The 18,811-nt window shown below is 44.9% G+C and overlaps 1 pseudogene; it reads left to right on the plus strand.

Moving 5' to 3' along the window:
- The first annotated feature begins 5,836 nt into the window (after nt 1-5,836).
- The window catches only part of LOC141573910 (thyroid receptor-interacting protein 11 pseudogene), a 50,444-nt pseudogene continuing 37,469 nt past the window's right edge, over nt 5,837-18,811 (plus strand).

Raw genomic sequence — 18,811 nt, forward strand, 5'->3', positions numbered from 1 at the left:
TCATTTCAGGGTTAATACCACAATGGGTTCTTTGATACCTTGATATCAATTTAAACCTTGGTGATGACTGAGACTTCTAAGGAATAGGAAGAGCCCTTCCCTAGGAAGTGACATTGGCACTTGACCAAGAGGGAGAGGTGATCATCCACAATATAAAGCATATGTTCTCTTTCCTATTGATGTCCACTCAGTTGACCCCAAGGGGTCTGGGGGAGGGGGTGACCTCCTCCAGCACCACAGCATCTGGCAATGAACTGAGGACGGGAGGCCACCCCCACCTACAGGTGGGATGGGCCAGAGGGCTCTTGTTTGGTTTCACCCTGTAGCAGGGAGGCCTTTAGGACCACACTGACCTTGTGGGATGTCGCTTCCATAGCTCAAGGACTAACAGGGCACTGAGTATGGAAGCTCAGGGGCTGTGAGAGACTATATTTCCAGAGGAGCCCAGTGCATGGCCAGTAATTCCTGCTCTAATGGTACGTGATTCAGGCCCAAGGAGGGCAGTTTCTTCCATCAGAAGCCCCCGGACAACTTATGGACATCATAGGTGGTCCAGAGACCCCAGGAAGCACAGGAGAACGTTGCTAAATCCTCTTCACTGAGAGGTGCCAGTTGATTTTAATTTAAACAGACTCTAGAGTCCTTTGTCGGTGGGGCTCCCACTCAAGGTGGGCTTATTTAAAAGTGACAGCATAAATGGGCTTAAACACAATTTGTAAACAAGGAGCACGTTGCCTGCAGAGCCCCAAAAGGACTCAAAGATGTCGGATGCGATTGTATGTCCTTTACAAGTGTTTCAAATAAATGTCCTCAGAGGAGGATGTCATCAAGGTGATGTCGTACCTGTCGTCCTGGAGAAGGGTGGATGCAGTTATGATCCTGTCTGCAAAGATCATCTGTGACAGCAGAGCTGCTAGGTGCCCTGTGGGTAACAAGGCAGAAGGTACCATGTCCCTTTGGAGAGAAGGCCAACTGGCCGAGAGGAGGTTGAAGTAGACGTTGCTGGCAAGGTGACTTTGTCCACGGCCTGGGTCAGGCCCCCAAGCCCCTGATGAGCAGATCAGTCCTCCGGTGTGCTGGTAAGCACCTACAGGAAGCAAAGCCCACACGTATTGATTAGGGGTTTTGCACTGAGAGAGCAGTTGAATATCAAGGCCCCTTCCCCCAACTTTTTGTTTCATCAGTTCCTTGGCCATGGACTCCCATGGATGTGCACCTCAGTACCCTTAGGGATCAGGAGAGCTCACGACAGCAGCAAGGGAAGCGGCAGCACAGGACACACAGCACAAGGAGTCATCCCCAGGACAGTGCTGGGCCAGGGGCACTTTCCCAAACACAGTCTCTGTGGCTGCCCCAGTGGCGGCCATCAGGCCAGACACAGTGACCAAAGTGCTAGTCCCACACCCAGCAAGTGGAAGTCAAGCACCCACCAGTTAGGGCGTTGTGTTGTCCCTGGTCTCAGGTAGGAGCCTCGGAGACCACCTGCCAGACACAAGCCACAGCTGATGGTACCTTAACTCCGGGATATAGTCAATGTGCAATAGTTTTCGCCTAGTTGGCGAGAATGAGACGTGAGGGTGAGAAGAGATGGCAACATCCATTGGAGACAACAGAACGTGAGCTAAAGCCCAGGCGGGTCAGCAAGTGGCACTTACATCCCAGGCAGTAACCGCTGCCTTATGAACCAGTTAACTAGCAAAGGAACGGGTAGTTAAAGTGGACCAGGTATCCCCGGTTGAGGTTAGACCATCCTGTTCATGAGTCAGTGTTTTTACTCAACTCTTCCTCAATCCATTGGCAAGAGTAGAGATTCCTACCCTAGGCTGACAGGGCCGACTGAACACACAACACTCGACACCACACAGATGGGACGAACAGCAGCTTACTAGTCTCACAGACCAGGGGAGGACACCACACACCACGCAGGGCCACACGGAGGGTGGCACTTCAGAACAGAGTGAACAAGCCATGGCTTAGGAGGCAGATTTTGTGGGGATGAGCCCTGGTTCTGGCAGGAGGGTGTGATGGGCTCATCTGAGTAATTCCATGGGCTGATAGGGGATTGAAGCCTGCTGCTCGGGAATAAGCAGGCACTGGGTCTGGTCCCTGTGAGAAGGATCATTTTACTCAGGGACCTTGTGTATGGGAGAAGAGGGAGTGCGGAACTGTACTCAGGTCATCTGAGGTCCTCTCGGTTTTTCCAGATGCTAAGACAGCTCTCAATATTGAATCTTAGTTTCAAGCCTCATGCTACAAGAAAGTATTAAAAAGTATTTCTTCCTAGAACTAATAATTCAGTTCAATAAAGTCACAGGATACAAAATAAACACAAAAGTCAACTGTATTTCTAGATACTAGCAGTGACCATGTGGACATCAAAATTTAACATATGTGTATAATTGCAAATAAAAATAAAATACGTGTGTAAACCTAACAAAACACGTCCAGGACTAGTATACTGACAACTATACAACACTGATAAAAGAAATAAATGATCTAAATAAGTGGAGAAATAGACCGTGGTCATGAATGGGAAGACTAAGTATGGGAAAGACATCAATTTTCCAGAAAATTTAGATTTAATGCAATTAAATAGACAGATTTTTTCTTTTTTTTTTTTTAACATTTTTTATTGATTTATAATCATTTTACAATGTTGTGTCAAATTTCAGTGTTCAGCACAATTTTTCACTCATACATGGACATATACACACTCATTGTCACATTTTTTCTCTGTGGGCTACCATAACATTTTGTGTATATTTCCCTGTGCTATACAGTATAATCTTGTTTATCTATCCTACAATTTTGAAATCCCAGTCTATCCCTTCCCACCCTCCACCCCCCTAAATAGACAGATTTAATGCAGTTCCTATCAAAACCCAGTAAGAATTTTTTGTAGGTACAGACAAGATCGTTCTAAAACTTGTATGGAAAGCTAAAGGAACAAGAATAGCTAAAACAATTTTGAAGGAAGTACTATGTGGGAGCAACCAGTCTACCAGCTTCAAAACTTATCATATAGCTGCAGCCACCAAGACTGTATAGGCAGAGGGCTAGACACAAGATCAATGAACAGGGAAACCCAGAAACAGTCCCACACAAATATGCTCAGCTGATTTTTGACAAAGGTGCAAAAGCAATTCCAAGGAGGAAAGACAGCCTTTTCAACAGGTTACACCTATGGAAAGCTTGTGAGGAAATTGCACGCCCAAAACTTGGAAAACAGGACCAGCAAAGAAGGTAGCTGATGGTTTGACTGAGGTACTGCCAGGTGGTGATGGGGAGGGGAGGGACAATGTGCACTCAGATCAGGATGAAAGCTGCAAGTGCTGGGTAACAGTTGATTGCATCTTTCTGAATCCAGCTGCTTCTAATTGATCAGCTCCACAGGCTCCGATCATTTTCCCATCAGCCCCCACACTGCAAACTCAGGTCACCCCTTAACTGAGCATCCAGTGCTCCAGACTCCATTAGCCTTCTCATTAGCATCATTCTCAGGCTATCTGAGGTAGCAAGGTGGATCTCAGGGACTCCAAAGGTACATCCTCCCAGGTTCAAGCCTGCCAGAAAAGAGAGCTCTTCTAGACTTACCAACTCCCATTCAACTCCTGATTGGACCCATCTGGTCACCAACTCTCTGCCCCTCTCCCCCCCGCCCCCCCGCTACACTTCTGAAGTGTAACTAGGGTGATCTTGGGTGTGATTGGCCAGGCCTTGGTAAGGTTACACACCCCAGTGTGAGGCATGGAACCTCACCTGATCCACGTGGACTAAAAGGAGAGTTTAGTTCTCCATAATAAACTCTAGCTGTTGTTAGAGAAGAAATACTGCATAGTGAAAGCAGCAAATGGCCACCCTGGCCTCTCAGGGAGAAGTTCCATGTTTAAACTCAGCTTTCTGCTTCCAATACTAATTAATGTTCACAGGGATTTTAAACTCTAGTTTCTCATCTCTTGACTTTATCAGAGGATGCAGATTTAGTTTGCAGTGACCTTTCTCTGGTTGGGACCCCAAAGTAGTCTCATATTTTGAGGCATCATGTGGCTTGAGAATGGTAAGCTTTCCATTTCCAGGTTCCACTCCTGTATCATAAAGTTCCAACCCCTTGCTTAATGGAGCTTAAAAGGAATGAGTTGGCCTTGCCTGCTGGAAGCCTTTGGGGTAGAAAAACTGACCAAAGTTCTCTGAATCATCAGTTCCTCTGAATCGAAGGCTCAGTAAACATTAGAGGTAGTTTGCTCATGAAAGAACAAGTGTATCAACACAAGTGTCTCCACCTTTTGCCAGTCACCCTCAGCTTCACCATCCAGACCTATGGGATTGACACTTTATACTGCTCGCTGTTGACACATTACCCATGAACACTCATGGAACATGTACACTGCCAAGCTGGGCGACTGTATTTATTCAGTGGTTTGCATTACCCTCTTGACAGAGGACTATACAGAGAAAGCAGTGTATTTCATCTCACCACATTCCCCCAGGCAGAACTCCGTAACTTCAGCCTTCCCCACTTTCATTTCTACTTTGGGTACCAATGAGCTCTTGTTCCTCCATTGAATACTAAGCAAGCATTTAGATACCTGATCTTGCCCCAAGATACGTGTACTGGATTTTTGTTGATGTTTGTTTACGTTGCATGTGTTTGTGTATGATCCAAAGTTCTTAGAAGTTTCAGTATATCCATTCCTTGCTCCTGACAGTTGATGAAATGGAATATGCAAACACACTTTAAATAATTTATTTAGAAAATGTCTTACAGTAAGTCTAGTATGAAATATAAGTAACGAACATCTTGAATTGACATAATAATGAAACAAACACACGTGAACCCACCCCGGCTTGAGAAATATTGAGGAGTCCATGTGCTCCTTCCCCATTCCCTTTCCCCCTAGTGTCGTACCCTCCCCACACCCTAAAGGTCACAAAAACCCTGATTCCTATTTTTCCCCATTCCTTTACTTTTCTGTATATTTGTTTACCATATATGTGTGTTTTCCTAAATAATATTAGTTTTGCTTGGGTTGAACTTTACAAAAATGTTGTATTTCTTCTTTCACTGAATACTATGTTTTTGAGACTCAGCCATTGATACTGGTAACTGGTAACTCTAGTTCATTAGTTTTCACTGCTACATAGTTCTCCACTGTATTAATTTTCCACACATACCTTCCTTCACAGCGTTTCAAAGGCGATCCTGTGTGCCTAGCTCTTCACCCAGTTCCTGCCACAGAGGCGGCGCTCAATAAATACTTGTTCAATAGCTAAATGAGGAGGGAGGGTATAGCTCAAGTGGTAGCGCAGCATGCCTAGCCATGCTCCAGGTCCTGAGTTCAATTCCCAGTACCTCCTCTAAAAATAAATAAGTAAGCCTAATTACCTTCCTCCAAAACAAGGAAGAAACAACAAAATGCTTTTTGTTTTAAATTAGCTGAATGAGACTGAGACCTAGCTGACTGTAATACTGATACTTGTTTCCTTCGGCTTCTCTGCCCTTCGCTCCAATGTTGAGACTCCTGCCAGCTCTTCTGCCCTGAGTTAATGACAGTTATAAAATTTCTTGACAAGCCGTTAAGAAACCGTTAAGAAACCGGCGGTCCGCCCCAAACTCCTAAGACTACCACTCCCGGAAAGCATTGCTGTGCTCTCTTGCGTCGATTTCAATCGACCGTCCTTTTATGAAAACTTCCGGGTTGCATGGGCGGGGCCAAAAGAATTCCCCCAATGGGCACCTCCGTGGGCCGAGGGGGCAGCGAAACTGTCCAACGAGCGTCTCGACAGGGGCGCCAATACGCGCGGAGGTTGCTGGGGCAGCTGCCGTGGGCGGCGTCACTGCGCCGCGCCCGCTGAACCGGGAGGAGCCCAGCCCCTCTCTTCTACTTTGTCGGGGGCTCGCTCCTTGTCCCGACGTCTGTCGACCCCGCTTCCATGTACCTAGTGGTCCCCGCGCCCCCGAAGCCTGCACCCCCATGGCCACTAGCCTGAGGAGGCCGTCTTTCACCTCCTGTCCTTCCCGCTCTAACGACACGGACGACGAGGGTGTGCGCGGTGCTTGAGAAGATGCTTCTATACGTAAGAGGTGCCTGCAGGCGCGGGGCTAGGGGCCGCCATCCCCGGGGGGCTGGGGCCTAGGTGGGAGGCAGGCCTGTGTTTAAGGAATACGCTTTTACGCCAAAGGCACCGGTCAACTCGTGCGACACCTGTGAAGTTTATAGAGCAGGGGTTCATTTAGTTAACTCATAATTATCTAAACTTGTGTGCCAGGCACGGTACGAGCCTGGGGATCCCGTGACTGGGATACGGCGCTGAATCAGGTAGACGTGAACTTGGCCTCCTTGGAGCCAAAGTCTTGCTGCAAGCACACATAAAGCAGGTAATAACTGCAGCCTTGATGGGTTATGAGGAGAAGCGCAGGTTCTCCCTCTTTTATAGGTTACATTCCATTGGGACTAGTCACGATCTCCATTGTGCACGTGAAACTCAAGTTAAGGGGGGAAATGACTTGTGCAGGACCACATAGTACTTGCGTGCAGAATCAGTACTTTCCAGAGCTCTTGCCTGTGTGCTCCAGGAGTCTACACTTTTAGGGAGTGTGAGCACAGTGTGAAAGCCTGAAAAAGAAAACATGAGGCTTGAGTGTTCTCCACTCATTCATTCAGCAAAAATGATCCAGAGCTTACTTTGGGGCAGGCCCTTCCTTTTGGCTGGTTGGTGGATATTTCAGTACCTGGGAACACGTGATGAACAAAACTAACATGGTGTCCGAACTCACTGTCCAGTGGGAAAAGGCTGACAGGGAGGAAACAATTACCCATGAAATAATTACAATTTTGTGTTGAGTGCTGAGAAATACGGGGCACCATTAGGGTTTGTAATTCAGGCAATAATGTTTGAGCTGAGAACAGAAGGCTTAAAAAAAAAAAGTAAATAGGGATGTTGTGTTCAGGCTGAGCAGGGAAGGTGCATGGTCTGTTAGAGGAACTGTATGAACGCCCTGGAAGCTGGGGCCACGTAGGGACTGTAGGGTAAGGAAGACCAAAGTTTTGGGTTAAGGCCTGTACTTTTTGTTGGTTCTTGGAAACAAAGCATAGTGTGTTTCAGAACATGAACTCTGGAGCCAGACTATCAAGCTGGTCCCAGCTCTGCTATTTGCTAGCTGTGTAAACTTTTGCAAGTTACTGAACCACTTTGTGTCTCAGTTTCCTGATCTGTAAAATGGGCATGATAATAACGCCCAATCATGGGCGCTTGTAAAGATGAAAGGATAGTCGATATTAGTAGAGCACTTGGAGCAGTGTCTGGCGAGTAGTAGGTGTTAGTAGTGGTTCATTAAGTAAATAGATAAATGCGTACGTAAGTATTAAAGGTTTGGAGGCAGTCCCTGGTGAAATTTGTGAACTGAAATGAATTGGACCTGACGTTACTTCTTCTGTTTTCCGTTGCTATTAACCACATCTGTAGCACTGTTGAATCAGAAACAATTTTTCTTGTTTTCTAAGAGAATTTGAAGAGTGGTCAGAATTACCGGGGGAAATAAAACACTTTGCAGTAGCATGTTAGGGTTATTTAATATTTTTTGGTAGTATCGGTTTAATATTTGTTGGGAATATTTTCGGCCAACTTGCTTACTTTAACAAAGCCAATTAGCTGTAAAATAGTTGAGACACAAAAATATAGAGAAATAGTGTAACTAGAGCATGCCTTTCCGTGACTCTCTCTTGGCTAGTTTTCGTCATGTCAGCTCTTCTTTGCCTTAGTTTCCAATGTCCTCTGTGTGTACAGATGTCTAAACGTTGTAGGGGAGGTTTGGATTTGGAACTGCAGAGGATCTAGGGCAGTAGCTTCCAGCCTGGACGGCCCATCAGTATAGCCTGGGGGCTTTTAAAAGATACTCAGGGCCTCCTGTAGACCCACCGAATCAGAAGCTTCTGGGATAAGTCCCGGGTCTTGAAAACCACACGTGTTTGCCACCTGGATGCATTTCGTCAAAGCTTTTCTTGCACTGGGTTTTCTCTCAGCTGTAAAAAAAAAACACGCAAAAAGATTGTGAGAATCCATAAGTTAATGTCTGAAGACACTTTGCAGGACTCAGTGACTTTCAGGTTCTGTGATACTGTGATCTCTGTCTTCACCGTAACATATTCAGCCCTTCAGTCTTGTCAAAAAGTAAAAAAGAAAAAAAAAGTCACGTTGTGAGATAGGGCTTCTTTGAATGAATTGTGGACATATTACTCTTTCTGCCTCAGTTTCCTCATCTTTAAAATGGGGGTAATAATGGTAACTGAGCTTTTGGATGTGAGGATTAAAGGAGATACTCGATGCAAAGGTTAACACGGGATCTGGCACTAAGTGAAGACGTCAATAAATTATTGCTAGTTTTGATTTCCCTCCAGTCTGAGTATTACTTGTTTTGAAGTTACTGAATATGTAGTAGTTGTGGGTCAGGCTAGCTCCTGCCGCACTGACTTACAGCTGTAAGATCCCTAAAATAGTGTTTAAAAAGCCAGTTTGCTTCCCAGGGCTCCTACCGTTCTATTATTTCTGTTTTAATTTGCTCCCTCCTTTGGGACACAGCCCTTCCGCAGGTAAGAATGTTACCTGTCTCCGCTGGTTGTTGTGAGGATTAAATGTGGAGTGCTTGCAACAGGGCTTGGCACATAGTAAGTGTTCCAAATTGATAGTAACTGTCACCAGCACCACCCCCATTGTCACCAAACCATCATCATTGTCATCATCTTGGATTCCTTGTGTCACTCCTACAGTGAGAACTCTTTTAAAAATTTTGTTTTGTATTTTTATTGAAGTATAGTGAGTTTACAGTGTCGTGTCAATTTCTGGTGTACAGCATAATGTCTCAGTCATACACATACATACATATATTCCTTTTCATATTCTTTTTCATTATAGATTACTACAAGATATTGAATAGAGTTCCCTGTGCTCTACAGTAGAAACTTGTTGTTTATCTGTTTTCTATATAGTAGTTAGTATCTGCAAACCCTGAACTCCCAATTTATCCCTTCCCACCTGCCTTCCTCCCCTGGTAACCATAAGTTTGTTTCCTATGTCTGTGAGTCTGTGTCTGTTTTTGTGAATAAGTTGATTTGTGTCTTTTTGTTGTTTTTGTTAATTCCATTTGATTTAACAGTTATCTGTATAGTGGTTATGATGGCTAACTCTCCCCCCTCCCCATTCCTCTTCTTATTTTCCCCATCATTCAGTGCCCCAAGTCAGTTACCCAGTCTCTTGTTTATCCTTGACCCCCTACCTCCTCCTGTCACCCCCACTGTGTCCTCTGAAGTGACCCCTCCACAGTCACCAGCTGCCTCTGTTTGCTTAGCCTCCCCTTAGCCATTCCCTCCCTCTCTTTGCCTTGACTTGGGGGAGATCCTTCTCTTAAAGCCCTCTCAAGTCACACCTCGGATACCCTGGAAGTCTCAGGATCGAGAGGTTCAAAATTTGTGTCCCCACTGTTCTTTGTCCCCTCACCCCTTTCTTTGAGACCCATGCCCCCTGCACCCTCTCCTCCTCCACGTGATTGTTTTCTGCCTGCTACTGGTTATTCACCTACCTTGTTGAAGACTTGACACCTGGCCCACAGGCCTTCCTGCCTGCCTCAGTTCTTGGTGTGCATGTGGAGGACCCAGCTACACACAGGGCACTCTTTCCTTTAACACCGTCTGCAGTGATTACCTCTTCTCGTCCACCTGTCACCATTCCCGCCACGATACCCTGCATTTCCATCTGGGTGCTGCACCAGCTCACAGCCCCACCCTCCAACCCCAGTCTCTTCTTTCCAGCCGACTTGGTCAGTTATTTCTCATCTGCCGTCAGCATCTTTCTCCTCGGGGCCTCCATGGTTTTCTCTAGCCTGGAGAGACCTCGAGGCTGTTCCCTCTCAATTGAGCTTAGAGTTCATAGTCCATCCTTCTGTAATTCTCTTGGCAATGCCTTTATCGCCCTTGCCCTTCATCCTAGTAAACCCCAAACCCTGGTGGGACCAGATTATCCACTTTCACCTTGAATACCAGTGGGGGAAATCACACAGCCTGGCACGGCCAGGTGCCGCTGTGCATTCACGTCAACCAGCTTCACCTGCGTCCCTTCTAGTATGAGTCTCTGGTCAGCTTACTTTCCCACTCTCCGCAGTAGTTAAATCAGACATTTTCCACTTTCCGCAAGCTTCTGATTTATTCCACCCTCCTTCATCTTCAGTGTAACAGGATGATGTTATGGGTATTGCTTAACATAGAAAATGGATGCCTTCCGATTGGCACACTGTTAACTTCCCCCAAGAAGCTCAGCCATCCTTTCCTACTGTTTAAGTTGTGAACGTCTGCCAGCAAAGACCATTAGAAACACAACTACAGTTAAATGAGTTTACTCATTTTATTGAGGGAGAACTCTCATCCTGGGGAACATCGAGGCCTTTCCGTATTTGGGCTTTGGTTGGATAATTTGGGGCAGTGTTCCAGGAAGCAGGGATTTGCTCTGGATTGGATGCTGAGAAGAGGTGGGGACAGTTCTGGGATTGGTTAGCACAGTCAGTCTTTTCTAGAAGGAGGTGTGACTAGACTAAGACACGCTGTAATTCACAAAGAAGCCACAAGCACCCACGTCAGCCTGGAGAGAGGAACGTTTGCTACTCTGCAGGCAGGGTGGCCTTGTTTTTGGCTGTTCAGACAAAATTATGAAGCAGTCCTGTTTTGTCTCACTTCATCACCGTGCGACCTTTGTGCTGGTTGTTCAGCGAGATTGTTTATTTCCGACAGGAGGACCATACAGCCTCTGAACACGAGGCAGCATCTAACAACGCTGAAGCCCAGCTCACGGCACCAGACCAGCTCCTAGGCGTTAGCGCTGCTTTCTGTTTTTTCACGGGGAGGGGGTGAGTCTTAAACAAACAGGTGTTTGCCAGGCAGATGACAATAGCAGGAGCCGAAGAGCATAGAGACTGAAGCCAGCATGGTGTCTTAGTGAACTTGCTATCAGGTGATGGGAGGAGGGGTGAGAGCAAGAGAGAATTCTAGAGAGATTGTCAAAGGGCTAAATGGGGAAGGTCATGAGGGCTTTTCAGTGGGGAGAATGACACGATCTGGGTTTGTGTTTTTAAAAATCCCCAGCAGCGTTGCGGGAGATGGGCCGGCGACAAAGAGGAAGCCTGTTCCCTTTTCCTTCCCACCGGCCACAGCCCCCACTCAGTCTCCTTGCTCCCAGATCTTGCAGCACGTCTTTATTCTGCCTGCTTCTAGTCTAGCCGCCTCCCCTGGCCAAGTGATTCGGCTGCGGCCGGGGTGATGTTTCAGAATCACAGACCTTCTCCTGTCACTTTGTTACTTGGTACCTTCTGGTTCTCCATCAGCCACAAGGTCAAAATCCACACTCCGTTGCATGATACACCTCAACTTTCCCACTCTCCGCAATACACAGACATTTTCCACTGATCATGCTGCCCTGGGCCTGATCACTGCCACCTGGAAGTTGCCATTCGGATGTCTCAGAATGATCTCAAATTATTTCTAAAGCCGTGCTCAAGATCACCTTCCTGTATTTTCCTTCTTGCCACCCCTCTCAGGGAATGGTGCCATTGTCCACTCAGACCACGGCAGGCATCACTGTGGAACTGCCCTTTCACTTACCCCCAAAGCAGTCAATCACCCAGGCCTTTGATTTTTGTCTGTGAAATATCTCTGGACTCTACCTCCTTTTCTCCACCTCCACTGCTGCTGTCTCAGTCCACACTGAGGTCATGGGCATGCCACTCGTCTGCTCCCTGAGTTCCCCAGTTGCTCCTACCCCTGGCCCCCTCCATCCATAACTTGCAGTGAAGCCAGAGGTTTGGACCAGATCACTCCCTAGTGTAACGGCTTCTTGTGATTGTTAGGAGAAGAGCAAAGTTCCTCATGTGGTTTGCCCAGCCCTGCCTGCTCTGTCTGGTTTCTCCAGTCTCACTTCACCCTCCTCTTCCCTTCACCCCTCCATCCTCTCAGTTCCCCGAGTGTGCCCTGGCCCTGCCTTCCTTGGGTCCTTTCAGCAGGCCGTTCCCTCCCACAGTGCTTCCTCCCACCCTCCTGTGTCTGATCAATTCCACATCATCCCTCAGATTGATGCATTCATTCGACGTTCTTTATTGAGACCCTACTCAACTTACGGAGGTCTGGTTCTAGTGCGGGTGCAGAAGGGAATGGAAACAGGCAAGAGTGGAGCTCTTATGGGGCATTTATTCCAGTGGGAGAAGCGGCCAGGAAACACACAAGCCAAACACCTGGCACGTGAGCTGGGGGAGATGCATCAGGAGTGCTGGGGGGAGTTGTAATGTGAGCTGGGGTGGCCAGGGAAGCCCCCCCTGCCGAAGGTCAATGCTGGGGAAAGGAATGAGCCCATGGAGGGATATCTGGGGAAACAGTGTCCCGGGCAGAGGGAAGAGAGAGAACCAAGGCCCCGAGGCATGAGTTGGCATGTCCCAGGAGCAGCAAGGCCTGAGCGAATGAAAAGGAAGAGAGTAGCAGGTGTTTCTGGCTCATGGAAGGACCCAGCTGACACTCTAAGTGAGGTGGGAGCCGAGCCGCTGGAGGGCTTTGGACAGAAGATGGAGGTGACCTGACTTGGGTTTCAGCAGGATGCCTTGAGTTTCTCTGTGGAGGCCAGACTGTTCAGAGGGCAAGCCCAGAGGCAGGGAGACCTGCTGTCACAATATCCCGAGTCAGAGATGCTGGCGGCTTGGAGCAGGATGGTCACGGTGGAGGTGCTGAGAACCCGCCCGATCCTGGATCCACTGTGAAGGCAGAGCTGATAGAACGGGCTGACAGATTGGGGGGTGGACTGAGACTGAGGGGTCGAAAGTGACCCCAGGGTTTTTGGCTTTATCTCAAGGAAGCCATCTGGCACCTGCAGACAAGCTATAGCCCCTTGTTACGCATTCGCATAACACTGCACACGCCCATTTGAATTCAGACATGTTGTTTAATGTTTGTCTCCCCCACCAGAATTAGCACAATACCCAGCAGGGACATGTGTACCTTAGTGCCATTCGCACAATAGACACACAGTAAGTGTTTGTCAGATGGCTAAAGTCAACTGAAGGCAAAAGTTGAAGATTATTTCCCGAGGAGTTATTAAAATTCTGTCTTTCTGTTTTCCTGGTTTTCAGTGGTCTGTATGTTTTAGAAACCAGACCAGGGGCTGTAGGCTGAATTCCATTGTGTCAATTATAGACGTTCATCTGATTTCTCAACCGAACTGAAAAATACCCCACCCGCCCCGCCTTGCCATGCAAGCAGCTCACAGGATCACCTCTGGGGAAAGCCTGTGTTTTTCTAAGGGCACCGGCCTCTCAGCACATTGATTGCATCTTCACAGCTCTGCCCCAGACAGCAGGGCCAAGATTTTGATCTGAAATGTTTTGAAGGCAGGTGCCATGCTGTTCTCCACCTCTGGGGAAGAGGCGTCACTTTCGAAGTAGAACATTCTGTCAAGGAGACGTTAGCTGCCAAACTTGCTCATCAAGAAGGTCAGATAATTCATTGATTTTTTTTTACCCGCCCCCTTTTTTTTTAAATGAAAGGAATGAATTTTAGAAGATTTTAGAGATTTTAGAAAATATCTGGGAAAGATAATGACCTTAGATCTCGAATAGAAATGTCACTTTTTTCTCTCTAATGTTTTTAAGTGACGAAACTGAGGTGAGGTGACCTTGAACAACATGGGTTTGATCTGCATAGGTGCAGTTATATGGGGATTTTTCCCCCTAAATATGTCTATAGTTGTACACAGTCTTGTGGTGGTTCAATCTGCGGATGTGGAACCGAGGATACAGACAGCTGACTGTAAAGTTATACGTGGATTTTCTAGTGCATGGGGTTTGGCGCCCCGAACTGTCACATTGCTCAAGGGTCAGCTGTACATTTTCTCCACTCAGGAGCCTAGTCTGAGCATATTGTACATGTAATTTCCCCCAGATCTGCCCTTCTTGTTTTTTTTCCTTTTTCCGCTGGCTGCACAGAGTTCTGCAGTGTGCTTGTACTTTATTTGGCTGTCCTTTTGGGCAACATCTAGGTGGTTATGATTTTGCTCTTCAGACCGTGCTGTGATGAGCAGCTTTGCCCATGTGTTTGAGTTTTCCTATGAGATGGATTTCAGGGGAGAAGTTTCTGCAGAATAGTGCTCAAGTTATATCAGTTTCCATCCATCCGTGGTGAGTCGAGATGCTAATCCTGAGACCTTGTCAGTCTCTTAGATTGTTTATCAGCCGGAAGGTGGGGAATAATAACCTGTTTTTGATTTGTGTTTCTAACTTCGAGAGTGAGGCCAAGCACTTTTTGTCCGCTCACACTTGGTGGTGTTTGTGATGTGAACCCTCCCTCCCGTGTCATTATCCTGCCAGGCTGTTGTCTTTTTCTCATTTGGTTATTTGTATTTTTATTACCGATTTGTGAGGCCCTTTTGTCTCTGGGATGGTGATCCTTTGCCTCTGTGTTTGTTGCAGTGTTTTCTCTCCAGCTGATGCTCGTCTTTCAGTTTAGTTTGTGTTGTACATTTCTGTTTTCTCCTCCACTTTTAAAAGTTGAAGTTTCAGTGATTTACAATGTTGGGTTTGTTTCTGGTGTACAGCATGGTGATTCTGCTATACATATGTATGTATTGTTTTTCATATTCTTTTGCATTATAAGCTATACAAGGTATTGAATATAGTTCCCTGTGCTATAAGTAGGACTTTGTTGTTTCTCTGTGTACATTTCGTAATGTAGAGATGATGAGTTATGGTACAGAATCTGACATTCTAACTTTAATGGCTTTTGGGTAATGCTTTGAAAGACCATTCTCAACCATTATAACATTTTCTTTGGCATTTTATGGTTTAGTTTTGATGCTTAGATCATCCATCTGGCTTTATTACTTTGTATGTTATAAACTAGCTGTTTTAACTTAATTTTGTCTCAAATTATTAGCCAGTTGTCCCCACACCATCAATGGAATGATCTGTATTTTTTCCTTTGATTTCAAATGACCCTTGTGTTATATACCAAATTCTTGTATGTACTTTAACACAGCAGTGCATATGTCACTCTTGACTTCTGGTCGAAATCGCTTTTTGTTTGTTTGTTTGCCCAGGTAATTTATTATTGGAGAGTTAAAGACCCTATGAAGGCATTTTCCCAAACATTTCAGAAGCTTTATCCCTATCAAACAGCTAAAGTTGTTAAACTGAGTGCTTTGAAACTTATTCCGTATGTTCAGGCTTCTAATTTATTGAGAAGTCTTTCTTTTTTTCCTTCTTTCTCTCTTTCTCTTTTTCCATTTTGATGTGTAAGCACTTTGACTCACAAAGTTACTCAGTTGTGAATGGATTGAAAACTCCCATTAGCTTGCTTTGCAGTGAAGAATAAGGTTTGTAGTAGGGATATCAGAATTTTCTTGGTCTATTTGAGCAGCTGAGCTCCAGGAAGAAAGAAGAGAAAAGGGATATTAGCAAAAGACATGAATGTCCTAAGTCTGTCCCTTTTCATCAGGAAAGCAGTAGCTTTTGGGGAAGCCCTACCTGTTAGACTTCTGTGTGCTTCTTATCAGCCAGAATTAGGACACATGGCCCCCTTGCTCGCTGCAGGAAAGTGTGGGGAGGTGAGAATTTAAAATAGGGCAGATTGATGCCTCAAACCAAATTGACATCCTCTTAGGAAGAAGAAGCAGTGGATATTGGAAAGAGAACTTGGAGGGTCTGCTACATCCCACATGCTTTCTTTTTTGCCCTCTCGAGAATTTTTTTAGGTATTCTTAAGCAAGAGGGAGGGAGAGGAAGGGTTTGGGAGAGAGGAAGATAATTTACACAGAATAATTGTTCAGTTTGATGAGGGTTGACAGTTGTATATATCTGTGTACAACCACTGGAACAAGATAGAAAATATTTCTGAAACTCCAGAAAGTTCCCTTCTGTCTCTTTCTAATTAGTCTCCTTACCCCAAGCTAGCAACCATTTTCTGATTTCAGTTCACACAGGTTAGATTTGCTTTGATGCTTAGATCATCCACCTGGCTTTATTATTTTGTATGTTATAAGTTATTATCTTAGCAGATATAAATGGAATCATTGAGTCTGTATTCTTTTGGTGTCTTCTTTCAGTCAACATATTCTTTGAGATTCATCCATGTTACACACATTGTCAAAGATGGGCAAAGCCGGATACTAGTTAAAGTGGTAAGGTCGGATTTTATGCAGTAATTGCTATTGCAATAGGGGAAAGAATCCAGCATGAACTAAACTCAACTCCAATTTGTACAGAGAGCATTTTATAAGGAGAATGAGAGAAGAAGAAAGGTGGTGAACAAGAGCTCAGTCAAGTCAGTGAAAAATTACACAAAGTGGGAGAGTGTGTGTTGGTCTATGTGAAACCATCTGGATTTGCTAACTGGGAGACAGAGGCCCTGTCTTCAGGTGTTGGCCAGAATGAGCAATGAATTCTTTTGGCAGCCTTGAGTTTTCTCAGGCAGGTACACTGAGATGGCCTAGAGTCATCCCAGGGGAGCGGACTTGAGCTGTTAAAAACTCTGTTAGTGTGTGTTCAGTTCTTTATATAATAGGCCAAGGTTGAGGTCTAGTTGAGAAGAGGGCTCAGAGGAGCCTGGCTAGACATTGGTCAAGGAGAGAATCTTTGCCAGTGTGAAATAGTTTACTGCTTTTTATGTTGTATGAATATACTATGATTTGTTCATCCATTCACCTGAGGATGAACATTTGACTTGTATCCAGTTTTGGCCAGCGTGAATAGGGCTCAATGAACATTCTTATATAAGTCTGAAATTTCTCTTGGATAAATACCCAGGAGTGGAATGGCTTAGTCGTAGGGTGGGTATGTATTAACTGCCAGACTAATTTCCAAAGTGGTTTATCAGTTTGCATTTCCCACCAGCAGTGTCTCCAGACTCCAGTTGCTGCATATTCCTTGTTAAACATTTGGTGTTGTCAGTGGGTGTGAGAGGGCATCTCATTATGTCTTAAAAGGCACTTCCCTGTTGACGGATGATGTCACGCACTCTTGTGCGCTCGTCGGCCACTCCTACATCTTTTGTGAACCGTCTGTTCAGGTCTTTTGCCCATTTTTGTTGATGATGATGTTGCTGCTTTTGACTTACTTGGAGTTTTGTTACATATTCTAGATAGGAATCCTTTGTCAGATGGTTGTGTTGTAAATATAAGTACATGTATAGGAAAATGAAAATTTTAAATATTTACAATAGCATTAAAACACCAACTGTCTAAATCCCAGTCGAAATTCTAACCATCTTTTTTGAAGAAGTACACAAATTGATTCTAAATTGTATATGGAAACACAAAGGATTTAGAGTAGCCCAAAAAAACCTTTAAAAGAAGAGCAAAGTTGGGGAACTTAACACTACTTAATACTACTTAATTTTAAGGCTCGCCGTAGAGCTACAGTGATCAGAAACAATGTGGTTTTGGCACAAAGGGAGAAAAATAGATCAATGAAACGGAATAGAGTTCAGAAATAGACCTACAACCGGAACTGTCAGCTGATTTTTTTCCCCAGAGTGCCAAGTCAGTTCAATGGAGGAACGGAAAGTCTTCTTAACCCATAGTTCTGGATCAACTAGATATTCAGGTGGAAAAGCTGACTTCATTCTGTACACACATTCTAATTGGGGCTGGATAATAAACCTAAATATAAAAGCTGAAACCATAAAGGCTCTATATGAAAATATAGGCAGCTATCTTGGCAGCCTTGGGGTAGGTAAATATTTTATGTACAGAACAAAAAAAGCACTAACTACAAAGGAAAAATAGATACACTTAGAAAATCAATGGACAAGCCACATCCTGGGAGAAAATATTTGGAATACGTATTCTTAACTGTTTTATTTTTTCCAGAAGTGTGTTAACATTATTCAGGTCCATGGATGGCATCCTGTTACTGTGTTCTATGTTAATTATATCAAATATATATATATTAAAAAGTTAGATATGAGACGTTGTACCAAGGGGGCTGATTGGATTCTCCTACTTACTTCACTCTGTGAATATTGGTTCCTTCTCTGTTTACATTTTGCCACTATTCAATGACTGCTTACGAGAGAGACAGTAGATTGTAGATCATATTACGCCTTGTAAAGTAATTAGACATTAGATGAAACCAAAAGGCAATACTAGTAAGTCTCCTGTGGGAGGAAACCAGCCTGTGGGCCTTCTTCATTATTCAGGCCCAGCTTTTTAGGTGATTCAGTACTTAAAGTCTTGCGGATCTACTTATGGAAAGCCACAAGAGGCTTTCCAGAATTCCCAAGAAGCGAACAAATCCAAACTCTGTTTAGGTACAGAGTTTATTGCCCGTAAGACCTTGCTTTCTATCTCCCACTTCTAAACCAAGAATAAAACCAACAGAAAATAGAAACCAAAAAAAAAAAAAAGCATAACTAAAAGATATAAAAGAACAAGAATACAAATTAAAAATTAGAGTGTGTAAAGCAGTACCTTAAAGACCACAAGCAGTATGCAGTAAAAATCCCAAACTTGAAAATGAATGCTAAGAATATTCAGCTGATTTTAGCAATTGATGTATATGGATATACACATATGTGTGCATCCGTAAACAGCTAAGCAGTACCTATGTGCAGATACACAGAAGCACACGGATACCATTTAAGCCACTGAAGTGTTGGGGGAGGGGTGTAAATCCAAGTGGGTAAGTATGTTTGTAAAGCAGTGAAGTTAGTTTCCCTCAAGGTCCCGCAGTTTGGGGAAACCACCTTAGGGTTGTTACGAGGGCCCCATGTGTTCCTGTTTGTCAACCATTTGGAAT

This window comes from Camelus bactrianus, chromosome 18 (genome assembly GCF_048773025.1).
Source record: "Camelus bactrianus isolate YW-2024 breed Bactrian camel chromosome 18, ASM4877302v1, whole genome shotgun sequence".
In the NCBI taxonomy this organism is placed as follows: Eukaryota; Metazoa; Chordata; class Mammalia; order Artiodactyla; family Camelidae; genus Camelus; species Camelus bactrianus.